Source organism: Crinia signifera, chromosome 1, assembly GCF_055691185.1.
Source record: "Crinia signifera chromosome 1, ASM5569118v1, whole genome shotgun sequence".
Classification (NCBI taxonomy): domain Eukaryota; kingdom Metazoa; phylum Chordata; class Amphibia; order Anura; family Myobatrachidae; genus Crinia; species Crinia signifera.
The window spans coordinates 286,433,968-286,449,576 of NC_139217.1; the positions used below are offsets into that span (position 1 = coordinate 286,433,968).

At 42.7% G+C, this 15,609-nt stretch overlaps 1 pseudogene; it reads left to right on the forward strand.

Moving 5' to 3' along the window:
- The first annotated feature begins 3,832 nt into the window (after nucleotides 1–3,832).
- Nucleotides 3,833–3,950, forward strand: LOC146041091 (5S ribosomal RNA; annotated as a pseudogene).
- The last annotated feature ends 11,659 nt before the right edge of the window (nucleotides 3,951–15,609 follow it).

Sequence of the window (15,609 nt, forward strand, 5' to 3'; positions counted from 1 at the left end):
CCGACTATTGACAACCTTCCAAAAGGCGAATTTTTACGACTCCGACGCAATTGCTCTGATGACCAGGTTTTCAAGGACAAATGTGAAGATCTATCGCAGAGACTACATGAACGTGGTTATTCTAAAAGACTCATCAAGAGAGCAAAGAAAGCCGTACTTTCCACCTCCCGTGAGCAGATCTTGTTCAAAAGTCCCAAAGACACCACGTCCAAGACGATCCGACTGGTAGGAAACTTCTGCCAGGAATGGAAATCGATTAAAAATATCATCCAACGACACTGGCCTATTCTTCTGTCTGATCCTGATCTGGCCGCAAACCTGAACACACGAGTGGACATGAGTTGGCGCAGGGCACCTAACCTGAAAGATAATTTGGTGCACAGCCACTACACCTCAAACCAACCGAGGAAACCACAGACCACAGGAACCTATCCCTGTGGTAATTGTAAAGCATGCGGTCACGTCAACAACATCAAGACTGTGGATGACAAATTTGGAACACCGATTCTGATCAGGGAACATTTCAATTGCAAAACCCCCAACGTCATCTACTGCATCACATGCCCTTGTCAGCTAAGATACATAGGCATGACCTCCAGGCCTCTTAAACAGAGGATTCTAGAACACCTAGGTAACATTAGAAATGCCGTTAGTGACCAATCCAGAATGAAAACTTTAACATCAGTGGCACGACACTTTTTGATAAAACATGCCTCCAATACCAAAGATCTCAAATTCTGTGGTTTAGAACAACTTCATCTTGGAAGAAGAGGAGGAGATATCAATCAAGCACTCCTCCGCAAAGAAAGCTGGTGGATCTTCCACTTGGGATCTCTGACTCCAAAAGGCCTCAACGAGGGGATCAACTTTAGTGCTTTCTTGTAAAAGCCAACTCTTCCACTCTTTGTAAATTTTCATTCCCACTTTTCTCACTCCCTTCTATTCTTCATTGGAATTATACAACACGATTCATATTATATGGCCAATCTCTCCTGCATGGTTCCATTCTTTACCAATCCTCTGCAGCCTCTAACCTGCTTCCATCCCTACTCAACTATGTAACATAGACAACAATGCTTCTTTCCCGCTTGGGAACCATCGTCTTAGTGTTTAGTGGGGAAGCCCCAACCTGGACCCTAACTGTCCCTATCTTTTACTATCATTTTTATATATATCTATCTAATACCATTTTTTCTGCTTGTAAATAATCATTCCTCAACATTCACACCTATACCTCTTTCCCATCCAGTACCGCATAAAGGAAATGACTTTATGGCAATCATTATTCATTTTATTTATTTTATTATGCCACTCCATTTATTATTTAATACACTATATACTTCAATTCTATACAGGATCACATTATATCAGTCCATTCCCTTCTTCCCATCAGCAGTCTCTGTTAACCGTTAATCATCCATTTTCCAATGCATATGTGGTGGATCTCTCTGCATTATATGTTCATTATCGCATACATAATTTTTCTGCATTATTTTATATATATATATTTTTTTACTATATATATATTTATTTTAATTATAATTTTCACATTTGTACACACTTTTACATACACATTCTTCAGACAGACACACCCCCACTGCTATTGTCAATTCCAAAAATGATTTCCTGTATCCTATTACATAGCAGCATTCCTTAAAACCAGCACAGTTTATCATTGTACAATATATGTCCAAACCGGTACATGCTGCTCACGTACTAACTACCGCAGCAGCATCCCTGTAAACTTCTCAGTTCCCCGCTCTGAATCTCCGCTATCACAAGCAGAGCTCAAGACAGCACAGTTTATCATTGTACAATATATGTCCCAACCGGCACATGCTGCTCACGTACTAACTACCGCAGCAGCAATCCTTTTAAACTTCTCAGTTCCCCGCTCAGAATCTACGCTATCACAAGCAGAGCGCAACACTGCGTCTCCTGTATTATTGCCCCCTCCCCTCCCTTTCCTTTCCATCTGCATCTTACGACCATTTCACTTATTTATCAGCCATCCCTTTACGTCCCCTCCCCCCGGTTCCAATTGGTCAGAGCCACATACTTATACCGGCTGTTCTTCTTCTCGGGCAGCGTCCTTTGAGAAAGCCACAGGCGAAACACGTGTGAGGACACGCCTCTGACACACCCCCAACCTCCGTCGTCCACGCTGACTACTACCTGACAACAGGAGCAGCGGCTCCCGGCATCTGGCGTCGGGTGCCGCGTCCTCCAAAGCTAAGTACCGTTTCTCCCCTCACTCTCCTTGGGGAGTTCTCTGTCTTAGCCATCCGCACTATTCCCTACCCCCAGGCGGCATAACAAAACTTATACCCCAGGCGGCCCCCGCAACTGAATGCCGATACCCGTCTGATTTGGGGTCTATAACCTCAAGCCAGAGCATTTGCGCTAATTAACTACATCTGGTCCCTTGCGCCAGTGATCACAGGCAGCAGCACCATATTGCAGTATTTATCCTGGTATTCAGTACTCCGTGCATTTAATATCTTTTGTTTCATTTGGGGTCTATAACTTTAAGCCAGAGCATTCGCGCTAATTAACTGCATCTGGTCCACTGCGCCAGTAACTACAGGCAGCAGTACCATATTGCAGCATTTATCCTGGTATTCAGTACTCCGGGCATTTAATATCATTTGTTTATTTCTGTACAAATCCTTGTACAATATAACCATTAGATATTGTGTATGTAATACTGTCACTTGTCTCCATGTTGTGTATAACACTGCTACATTTGGAAGAGACCAGCGCTGTTAACAGCAAAAAATTCTAAATCTTAATTGCATGCATACCTTATTGTGATATTTCTTCATTTGCAGCAACTGTTTGGTAACAAGCGACCAGCGCTGTTAACAGCAATAATTTCCAAACTCTGATTGCATGCATACTTCACTGTGATTGATACTTAATTGACTGTAATCATCTATCCCTTCTTTCCCTTTCCCTATATCCTGTTGACGACAGCACCTAATTTATTACACAGTCTGTATTATTATTTGCTTCCTTAAATACAAGGCAGCTAAAAATCGCTCCATCTGTTGTTGCAGCACACAGACTGGACAATCCACAGTTGGGTAATGAGTGACCAGCGCTGTTAATAGCAATAATTCCCAAATCTTGACTGCATGCATAATTTATTGTGATTTGATACTTCATTTACTGTTATCATCTACACCTTCTCTCCCTTTCCCTATATTCTGTTGAAAACAGCACTGAATTTATTATACAGACTATATCATTATCTGCTTCCTTAAACACAAGGCAGCAAAAAAACTGCTCCATCTGTCTTTACAGCACACAGACTGGGCAATCCAGCAATAAATCTCCTCAAGGTAGCATAATAGCTCCTGTCAGAAACCACCACTCACTGACACTTGTAGGAGACTAAGATGTACCACTCATGAGGATACAAACCCCAAAAAACTTTGGATTAACCAATCCCTGTTACTCTTGATAAACCCCATCCCCCTTTTTTCAGCCACATCACTACTAGGAACAACATCCTCGGCTGTGCTGCCCCTATTATCATTTAATTTCTTCTTTTTCTGGGACAGGATCAGCAATCCTTGACTCTCTCATTCATTATTGGACACCTAAGGTGGATGATGGACAGCAGAGGTTAGGGACTGCACTATTGACACCAGCCCATCTTTTTCGCTGTTCTCTTCTGACTTCAGTGCTCTCTCATCAGTCGCGTCGTATCCATCCCCCCTGCAATGCTGGTGAGCACCAGGGTGGACCATTTAGGGCGCCTCTGACAGCAGAAGCACTTTATTTCATTTGAGCCTCAAACTCGGGTATCCCTCTCACATGTTTACAATATTACTACCATACCACACTGGATCGCCTGAACCCATTCCGATTTCAGCAGCTAAGCAGTGTTGGGCCCGGCTAGTACCTCTGGGAGGACTCTTTGGGAATACCGGGTGTTGTAATTAACTTGCAGTAAGAGATTACTTCTGGATACAGCTCAATCTTACCAATCTTTCCAATGTTTCTATAATTTTCACATTTTCTTATCTTTACTATTTCTTTTCACTGTCAGGTAGAGACCGTGCATCATTATTTCCCACTTTTTGGTTACTCATTAACCTTTTTTGATTTGGTGTGTCATGCGTTCACAATTATATACCTGTACCCTGTATAATTTTCCTTGATATTTTCACTAATTGAACATTTTGTGTTTAACTACAGGGATTTCTTTTGCTACAGGTATCTGTGTATTGTTTACCCTAAACATTGCGCCCACTTTGATAATTGTATCAAGGACCCTCTTTCTTTCTTTTTTGACAGGTTATTAACCTTTTATCCTGTGATATTTCCAACTATAATTTATTGAATATGTATTGTCTTGCCGAGCACATTGTTTGCTTCTGATTTAAATACAACCTTTTTTAGAGCATAATCTTAATAAAAGTTAAGTCTTATCTCACCCATTTATCATCTCTTCACATAAACCATACTATTGTTATTATAAAGTGTGCCCCAAAAACCCGTCTGTATGTTCCCTTTTTGGTCTTTCTTATGACCACCCCCCTTTTTTTGTCTCACACCTGATTACTGCACAGGTGTGTGTGGGTCAGGGATCAGGCTGCAGAACTCAGGGAAGTACACTGGAGACTTAATCACTGGGAATGCAGGGCAGCTGCAACAGCAGCAGCTAGGAGCAAACAGGCATAGAAACCTCAGAAACTGACTGAACCAAGTCAGGTTCATGACACTCATTACTTGATCGATTTGTGCACTTCTACAGACTACATTCAAAAGCAGCACTGATTCTAACCGTTCCAAAACTCATGGTTGTTCTGTACTTTCTACTTTACACAGACACCTACTCTCTTAAAACTCGAAACCACCATTAAATGTTAATAGGAGAAGGTGGATTAATACTAATCTCCTTCCAAAAGCTCGATGCACCATGACATCTGAATTGTTTTCATGAACTTGAGATCGCAGAATGCCTTTTGCTGAGGACTTCCCATTCCGGGGGTAAATAAACAACTGAACCTTGCTGAGGGAACTACGCTATTACAGCTCCCCTGTGGCAGCCATTTGAAACTTTTTTTTATACTACTTGAACAAAAAACTTTTATTTTTTTACTTAAAAGTGTTTGAAAAGGAAAACTGGTGTAGTATATTTATTGATATATGATACACGGAATGTAAATTATCTACAATTATAAACCACACCAGTCCATTTAGGGCTGTCCCCACATTTGCATGATCTCATTATCGTGTGCCTGCAAACCATCCCATTATGATGACACTGCCTTAAAAATTGGAAAAGCCATCTAATGTCTGAAAGGGGTCAACCCTAAACTTATTTGACTAGTAGAGTGCCAAAGGACTGGAGAATTGCGGAAGTAGTACCGATAGATAAAAAAAAAGAAAAGAGATGACCCACCAAATTTTAGACCTGTGAGCTTAACGTCGATCATAGGGAAACTATTTGGACGATGAGAGAAATGAATTATATAATCATAGTAATCAACATGGGTTTGTAAAGAATTATTCATGCCAAACTAACCTAATAAGTTTTTATGAGGATGTTAGCAGATACCTAGACATTGGGAATGCTGTAGATGTGCTCTTCAAGGATTTTAGAAAGGCATTTGACACTGTGCCACATAAAAAGCTGGTTAAAAAAAAATTAAGGATTGGGGACTAGGGGTTAAAATCTTCTGCTTCCTGCTGCTACTCTTCACAGTTTACACAAAAAAACCTCTGGTAGCTCTGCCCCCCTCCAGCTCCTAAAGAGACCCTGCCCTCCAGACATACAGAAAAAGTGACTGAGAGATACTGTATGTGTTTTATAGAGGTTGCTGGGTGCAGGGTTTGTTTTACATGTGGGCAGATTGCAGGGCTGAGGAACATGTGTTGGGGACAGTGCAGGGCTGGAGAACATGTGTGTTGGGACAGTGCAGGCTGGGGAACATGTTTTGGGGAGAGTGCAGAGCTGGACATGTGTGTTGGGCAAAGTGCCGGGCTGGGGAACGTGTGTTGGGGACAGTGCAGGGCTGGAGAACATGTGTGTTGGGACAGTGCAGGCTGGGGAACATGTTTAGGGGAGAGTGCAGAGCTGGGGGACGTGTGTTGGGGAGAGTCCAGGGTGACATGTGCGTTGGACAGAGTGCAGGGCTGGAGAACATGTGTGTTGGGGAAAGTGCAGGGCTGCGGGACATGTGTGTTGGGGAGAGTGTAGGTGGACATGTGTGTTTGGCAGAGTGCAGGGCTGGGGAACATGTGTGTTGGGGAAAGTGCAGGCCTGGGGGACATTTGTGTTGAGCAGAAAGCGGGCTGGGGAACATGTGTATTGGGGAAAGTGCAGGGCTGGGGAACATGTGTGTTGGGGAGAGTGCAGGGGGACATGTGTGTTGGGCAGAGTGCAGGGCTGGGGAACATGTGTGTTGGGGAAAATGCAGGGCTGGGGAATATTTGTGTTGAGCAGAGTGCAAGCCTGGGGAACATGTGTGTTGGGGAAAGTGCAGGAATGAAGAACATGTGTGTTAGGCAGAGTGCAGGGCTGGGGAATGTGTGTTGGGGAAAGGGCAGGACTTGGTTACATGTGTATGAGGGAGGTAACTGGGTGCAGAGTAGGGGTACAGGTGTGTGAGTGAGGTAGCTGGGTGCAGGGTAGGGTACAGGTGTGTAATGGAGTGCGGTGTTATGGAGCTGACAGCAGTAACATAGACCAATGCAGTGTAGTTTGTGTGTTTGTATACACTGTATGTGTGTGTATAGATAATACTTTAATCATAATGATAGTGCAGTAACTGGGGGGGGGGGCACTATTAGAAGTTTTGCCTAGGGTGCTAAAACATTTTTCACTGGCCCTGATCACAGGGATTGGTGTTAGGCCATCTTCTATTTAACATATTCAATAATGATATAGAGAACGGGATAATAAGCAGAACCTCAATTTTTGCAGATTACACAAATGTGCAGGGTGGTTAGAAAGGTTGAGAATTTCAACATTCTACAGAGGGACTTAAATAAACTTGATGAATGGACTGATAAATGGAAAATTAGGTTCAATGTAGATAAATGTAAGGTTATATGTCTCGGAACAGTTAACTAGTGTGCGATTTATTCATTAAATGGAGTAGAATTGAGCAAATCAGAATTAGTAAAGGACCTAGGTTGTCCAAATTGACAAAAATTAGGGTGAAGTGTCATGGTGCAGCCACTAAGGCCAACAGGATACTAGCATGTATTGGGCAAGGCTCTGGTTAGACCACACCTGGAATTTGGAGTGCAATTTTGGGCCCCTCATTACAAAAAGGACATTTTGGAACTGGAAAAAGTCCAGAGAATAGAAATCAAGCTAATAAAAGGGTTGGAGTTATTAAACTACGAAGAAATACTAGCCAAACTAGGAATGTTTGAGCTAGGAAAAAATGGATGTTTGAGGGGAGCTTAACATGTACAAATATAAAGAGAAAGAAAGAGAAAGAGTGTCCTATTATGGGTGCACCACAAAAGATAAGATAAAATATAACCTTTATTATTATTTTCTAAAAGGCTGCGAAAGTATTAAAAAACATGAAACATACAAAGGTGGGGTTCAGGGGCGGATCCAGGAGAAAATGACAGGGGGGGCACCAAGATAGGGGAGGGGGAGGGGTGTTAGTGGTGCCAGTGTGCACGCTGAGGAGGAAGGTAGGGAGGACAGAGAGAAATGGGAATGGGCTAAAAAATTAGGCCCTGGCATTAAAAGTACACAGGCCCAAATTGGCGTCAATACTGAAGGATGCAGTTGTGCGCACGCCGAAGGTGGAAAAGGGGGTGTGGCCTTGAGTGTTGTGTACCACACCATATACCACATCTACACATTATGCCACAAAATAGTAGACCCCCATTATACTTGCCCCTTACACATTATGCCAAACTAATTGAGCCAAAATTCACATAGTGCCACATGGATTGCGGCAAAATTCACATAATACTACACAGGTTATGTAAAAATTGAGAAAAGGCTACACAAAAAACGACATTGCGCGCCCAAAATTTTCACTTCAAGTTGAGCCACAGACCATAGGTGTTTGGCATACGTATTATGCCAAACACCGTAATGCCTATTACAAATTATGCTACATAAGTGCTGCTTACCTACATGCTCATTGCCAGGGGTTCCATGCTTGTTGTCATGTGGGGTTCCATGCCTGTTGCCAAGTGGGGTTCTACAGGAATTAATTGCCACCCGCCGCCTGAAAGAATTCACAGCCGGGCAGAGCGTCCAGCGTTGTTTTTGCGTTCATGTTTTCTATAGGCCGTTTTGATGACAGTACATATTTTTGCAGGGAGATAGTTGTTTAGTTTGCATTTGCAAATGTTTATTGCCCTATGCGATCCTAATGGCGGCATGTATGTCTACGCAGAGCTCAGAAATGAGCCTGTCCCTGTGATCTGCACTGACGGGTGAGTGGTCAGCGCTGACGCCTGGCTGACTGATGACTGCACTGCACATCGGCTACTCTCTGGCAGGTGGTGCTGAGGGTAGCCCATAGGCTACAATGGGCTGCCACCATTCTGAGATGGCGGTAGCCAACATTCATGCCTCCTCACATTCTAGATATTGGTAATCCTTGCATTATCACACACACACACACACCCCTCCATAGAAACCTGAATTATCCACAAATATTTAATGATAAACGGATCCCTTAGTCCCATCTGATGGGCTACAACATGGCACCTACATATATATATTCAGTGTATAAGGAGAGTTGTAGCCAGCTGAAACATTGCACCCCCAGAGCTGAATGATCAGTGATCTAGAATGAGAAGATGAATTGGGCTCCCAGGGAATGAATTCTGCCAACTAGGAGGATTTAAATGCCGCCCGCCGCCTGAAATAATTAACAGCCGGGCAGAGCATCCTGCTGCCCAGCTGTATACATGGGCATCAGGCTTAGCTGTGCAGCAGCCCCTAGGTCCCGGCCGGGTGGCTCTCGAGTCCCGGCTATTTTAAAGCGTATCTATCTCGCGCTACCGCGGCCGCTTGCCGGGACCGCAAGCCAATCAGAGCTCGCTCACGGTCCGGCAGCCAATCAGGAGCCACCACTCCTGATTGGCTGATGGACCGCGAGCAAGCTCTGATTGGCTCGCGGTCACGACAGGCTGCCACGGCAGCGCGAGCCGCGAGCTAAGCTTTAAATTAGCCGGGACTCGAGAGCCGGCAAAGACCTAGGGTCTGCTGCATAGCTGAGCCTGACGCACAGCACACTGTATACAGCCGGGTAGCAGGACGATCTGCCCGGCTGTTAATTCTTTGCGGCGGCGGGCGGCATTTAAAGTGAAATAAAAAATTGTGTCAGAAATTACAGGGGGGGCACGTGCCCGGGTGCCCCCCCCCCCCCTAAATCCGCCAGTGGTGGGGTTACACACTTTAAAAGGAAGGTGGCAGGCAGGTGTTGCTGAAAATTGATTTGTTATAACGTGTAGTGATTGTACAGTGTGTGGCTACCCAAGTCTGTGCGGTGGATCTACAATTAATCCAATCTCTACCTGCTGACGGAACTAAATACTGGGTGCCATGAGGAACTGGGTCAGCAGACCTCTAGTTACTCAACATATTGTCAGACCTCACCACAATTGTACTGACACTGACACTAGGATATGAGGTGCTGTGCGTAGTGGATCACAGTCACCTAATAGCTGTATCAGGTCTAACTCTTGAGGGGTGTCTTCTCTGTAAAAATATCAGAGAGACCTCAACCCCGGGAGACCGTAAGGCAGTAGCCAAATATATACAGCTATTCGTACAATCACTGGGGTAGGGTGTATCCCTGTCAAAAGATCAGGGGGACTACATCCACCAGAGATTGCTCCCAAATGTGGGGTGTCAGTGAATGTGAGAACCCCAGACGTGAGGTGTTCTCACTGCAGCACAAGTGTGAGTTAAAGCCCTTACAAGGGCTTCCAGGACATCACACTCAGGTACATATAATAAAAATGCAGTATAAAGAAAATAACAAAACAGGAACACAACTGCCTGCGCACTGCTAGCCGGCATGCGCTTCACAGTTTAGCTTCTTCAGGGCCCCTGGGTGAATGTTAAGTGGTAGGTGCCCATATTTAGAGGTTATTTCAGCCCGCAAATCACTATACAGTCCAATTTCATTGTTTCTTGACCACTTTTTACAACCATGCGTACAGAGTCTTCCTACTTATGTACAGGATACCACAGCCCTCCTCAACAAAATTAAGAAGTTTGGTGATCCCATACCCGACATGCCGCTGTGCTCTCTAGACATCAGTAGCCTGTACATGAGCATACCTCATAAGGAAGGTTTACTAGTAACTGCTCAACTTTTAGAGTCTGATATCAACTATACAGGCCCACCTGTCACCTTCTTTAACCAACTGTTGGAACTTACACTGACACATTCTTCTTCATATCCAACAATTCATTTTTCCAACAACAAACGGGGTGTGCCATGGGGTCTCCTGTGCCACCCTCGATTGCTAATGAATACATGCATTATGTCGAACATGACCTCTTCCTGCAGTCCAGCTTTGCCTCTAACATAAAATTCTATATTCGCTATATAGATGACATTCTACTGTTTTAGAAAGGTTCAGAAACAGCATTTATTGGGATGATAGAGGAAATGAATCATAAAGACTGTCCCCTTAAATTTACCTACAGTATAACCTCAGAGAGTCCTCAATACATTATTTGGATGTCACAATTTCCATCATTGACAACTGTATTGTTACATCTTTATTCTCTAAACCCACCGACCGCAACACCCTCTTGAGTGCTCAGAGCCACCATCCTCCAGAATTCAAGAGGGGACTGGCCTTTTCACAACTTATCAGAGTGAAACTAATTACCAGTGATGAAGATCAACTGGCCCTTGATCTGGGTAAAATGTCAGAGTTGTTTACAGACAGAGGCTATTCACCTCAAATTCTTGCTGCTGTCATGACTAAAGTCAATCAAACATCTTCTCTAAGCTTTTACTCAAGCCCGCTTTGGAAAACAAGAACTTACAAGATCAAATTGGGTCGGTACGAGATTATAACCGTGCAGAATATGTTATTTCCAAATTCTCTAAAATTTTCTAACTGTGGCCAGTTATCCAGGGTGACAAGGACCTTAATAAATAAAAAAAAATACATCCTTAATGGCCTGCTACAAACGAGGATGGAACTTGAGAGATTGGGTGGTCTGAACCGACATCTCTAAAAGACTCCCCCCCCCCAATACCCTAAAGAAGACTGAGGGCTTTTATAAATGCATCCGTTGCACTACATGCAGTGGCATGTTTAACACCTAGTATTTTGTCATCCTCAATTAGGATATAAAATCCCAATTAAACATCCAGTTACATGTACAAGTACCCACGTCGTCTATTTGATCAACTGCCTATGTGGCTTATGTTGGCAAGACAATAAGGACTTTCCTTGAGCGAATTGCTTTACACAGATCAGCCATTAAAGCTGCTCTAAATAACAAAGACAATGATCAACCAGTGGCTAGACACTTTGTGGCTAGCCAATCTAAAGAGTCGATCGATCGATCATGTACCATTTGACTTACGAGGAGGTGACCGGGCTACCAAATTGCTTAAAATTGAGACTTATGGGGGTTTGGTGCTCGGAGCGCTAAAGATAAGTGCGTATGTATTATGACTGATCAGGAGGGGAAGGGATGAGGTCAAAATTGGGGTTTGAATAATGAATGGATAAATTTAAATAAATAAATAAATAAGCATAAATAAATAATAAAAATAAAAATGAAAATGAGGGTGACAAAGAGAATGAAAAATATAAATAAGAAGATGTGAAAAGTAAAGTAAAAATAAAAATAATTACAATAGAAATAAGTGAAAAAATTATGTGAGCTATTAGATAAAAATAAATAAAAACGATGTGTGCTGCTGGATTAAACAGTTGGCACAAACTATAGTGTGACCTATAAGAAAAAATGGGTTAATAAAATGTTTACACTCTCTTGGAGTGTTGGAGAGTCTTTGACCTAACTGTCCCTGCTATGCGGCTGAAGTTACCTTGTGCCGCAATCTCCAAGCCTGGAGATTGGCGGCGGGTGTTAGTTGCACTTCTGTGCAGGAGGCTGTCCTCGCGGCCGGGTTCTGCTGCCGCGGCTCCACTCGCCGGGTGAATTCGGCTTTCAGGAGTATTTTTACTTTTATTTATTTTGATTTATATTTATTTTAATTCATTCTTCATTTAATTTATGCTTACTTCTATATTTCTACCATAATATATAGGTCTGTACCCATACAGATATCCTTGATTTATATATTATAGGTATAGCATTTTTTCTTACTTTGACCAAATGAAAGTGTGACCTGCATTTTTTGAGAACAGGGAACATGTGATTCCCACCATTTTATCCAAAATGGCCACCGTATTTCCTGTGGCACAATAAAGTTTTTTCATATAAAAACACCACTTTTAAATCCAATACTGTATCCTTGAAAAAGTGCCTGTTAGGCACAAAACGCGTTGGAACAGCTTTGAGAAGTCTTGCCACCTACACCTACTACAGCGGCACACAGGGACGCCGGTCTACCCTCCTGAAAGCCGAATTCACCCGGCGAGTGGAGCCGCGGCAGCAGAACACAGCCGCGAGGACAGCCTCCCGCACAGAAGTGCAACTAACACCCGCCGCCAATCTCCATTCTTGGAGATCGCGGCACAAGGTAACTTCAGCCGCATAGCAGGGACAGTTAGGTCAAAGACTCTCCAACACTCCAAGAGAGTGTAAACATTTTATTAACCCCTTTTTTCTTATAGGTCACACTACTAGTATTTATTTTTATCTAATAGCTCACATCATTTTTTCACTTATTTCTATTGTAATTATTTTTATTTTTACTTTACTTTTCACATCTTCTTATTTATATTTTTCATTCTCTTTGTCACCCTCATTTTAATTTTATTTATTTTAATTTTTATTATTTATTTATTTATGCTTATTTATTTATTTAAATTTATCCATTCATTATTCAAACCCCAATTTTGAACTCATCCCTTCCCCTCCTGATCAGTCATAATACATACACACTTATCTTTAGCGCTCCGAGCACCAAACCCCCATTAGTACCTTTAGAATTGAAGCAGCTAACAACCAGAGCACGGTCAATAAACAAAAACTATAATTGAGACTTATTGGATCTTTAAACTGGACACTATGAGCCCTAAAGGCCTCAATGAACAATTGTCCTTTAACATGTTTCTATAATCATATACTATAATATTTCAACTGTATAACACTCTGATGTCCTATGGGGTGTGCAAACACCTCTGTGTGTTTATGTCTGTGTGTATTTTTCTTTTCACTATGTGTTATTTGTTTTGCAGATCTCCCCCTACTGAGGTACAGCAGCATCTGGCTGGTTGCTTGGCAACCCTGTGCAGCTGCCGTGCTAGAATGACAGGTCAGATTTGGCACACTAGACCACACACAGGTCCCCACTGGATTGCGTCCCAAGGCTCCTGACAACAGCAACTGTAGGATACTCTCAGTTCGAGAGTGATCTCCAGTCTGGTGTAACTGCTCACTTGGCAACAGCTATGAAAGACTGTCCATGTGTCGGGTTGCCATGTGATGTATCAAGCACGGGACACAGTACGATGATGTCAATGCACTACAGGGAGCCCTGTCCGAATCCGGAAGCGGCTCAGAGACCGATACATGCCGGCCGCCAGCTACCAGTGGGAGGAGGGACGCTGGTTTGTAATCTTGAGAATGGAGTAAAATCTGAAACGTTGACCACGTGGTGTCATCTTTATTTATCTGAGAGAGTGCTGCTATTCACCCCCTCTGCATTATCCTCATCTGCAGCACCCCATCATTTGTCGCTGTTGTTGGTGGAGTGCTCGGTTTTCACCAATCTTGCTGTTTAGTGACAGATGATTTTCCCAGTATTTAATTATTTGTAGACTGTATTATTATCCATAGGCTTTTTGTGTCCAGATTCCTCAAACCCAGCAGGATGATGACTAGTCGGCTGACAATGGACACCACACAGCTCCACGGTAGATGGTAATACCTTTAGGCTGGAATACAGTCTGTCAAGTAAACGTTTAGAGAGCGCATGGACAGCTCAAGCTACAACCCGGCAGCCACCACCTAATTGACGAGCTGCCAAGTCAAATAACTGTCTAGTTAGCAGGGAGCGAGCCGTCCTTCTCTGGGATAGCAGTTGCAGGTGCGCTCAGGAGGCAGTGGTTAGTGGTAGATATTACGGCCGCTGTTGTGGAAATATGGACGCCAATGAAAGAGGGTTTTTGTAGCACAATTTGAAGATGGTAGATGGTCCAGTTTGGCAAGATAAGAAGGGGGTAAAAGTCCTTGAAAGTACTTGACGCATTTCTCCGCTATAACCGCAGCGGTTTCCCTCCAATTGCTAAATCCTCTTCAAGAATGACTTAATGGCTTTCAAAGATTTACATCGTCAATGGCCAGTACCTGAAGCAGATTCTGATTCCATACTGCCCTGCTTGATTACTGCAGTCTTTCGATCAAGGACTTTCAGTAGTACCAAGACGTTCCAATAATTCATCTGGAAGGTGAGCTTTTAGCCAGGTTGCTATGTCTCTATGGAACTCGCTTCCCAACACAGTTCTAGAGAACCCCACTCTAGAATCCATCAAAAACAGACTGAAGACGTTCCTTAATTGTCAATTTAGTATCTCCATGCTCTCTGTATTTTATAAAAAGCTTTTCTGTACTTCACTGTTTCTGTTCTATGTTATGTTAATTCTTCCTTGAGTCCTATTGGCACTATATAAAGCAAAATTATTGTTATTATTATTATTATAATTAGTAGTAGTAGTTAATTGCCCCACATTCATTAAACTGAAAACAAACATTTTGAATGCTTAGCAGGATGGCATCAAGTCAGTCTTCGGATTTGTTTTCTCTCTATGCATTCAAACATAAAGTCCTATTAAGCCCTTAATACAATCAATTTAAGCTATATAAATGAACATTTCATTTGTGGGCAAATGTATAATGGTAAGCAGAAAAAAGCACTGCATGATTTATGTGACTAAATGGAGAGAGATATATTACACTTTATAGTTATAAAGGTTGCTGTAATGGTCTCACAGAATGCAAGGCAATGACTCTTTTTACAAAGTAACTGCGATTCATGTTGTGTAACTATGGCAACATCCTTTGAAAATAAAGTCTATCATCTTTACATAGCAACAACAGGCAATGTTACACATTATGGCTTTAACATACCACTTCTTGGTATAACATCATCATTCTTTTAACAATATATGCTCTGTCGAGTATTTTCACTTCAATTTTATATATGCTGAAGCATAAACACTGGTAATGTAGTTCAGCAGATCAGTACCATGGATTATAGTACAAATGTATGCTTTGCAGTTAAGAGTCAGATTAAAGTCAAACACTTTTATTAACTATACTGTTCAGATGTATCACCAGGGGTTGGCCGGGGTGAGGTGGTGAAGGCAGCAGCCAGGTTTCATTGACAGGAAGCCAGGTACTGAACTGTGAAATTATCATACTGGTATGCCCCCAACAGTGTCTCTGGGGGCAGCTCCACATCTCTGGGATTGCTGGGCATACCCCTAGTGTGATAAAAA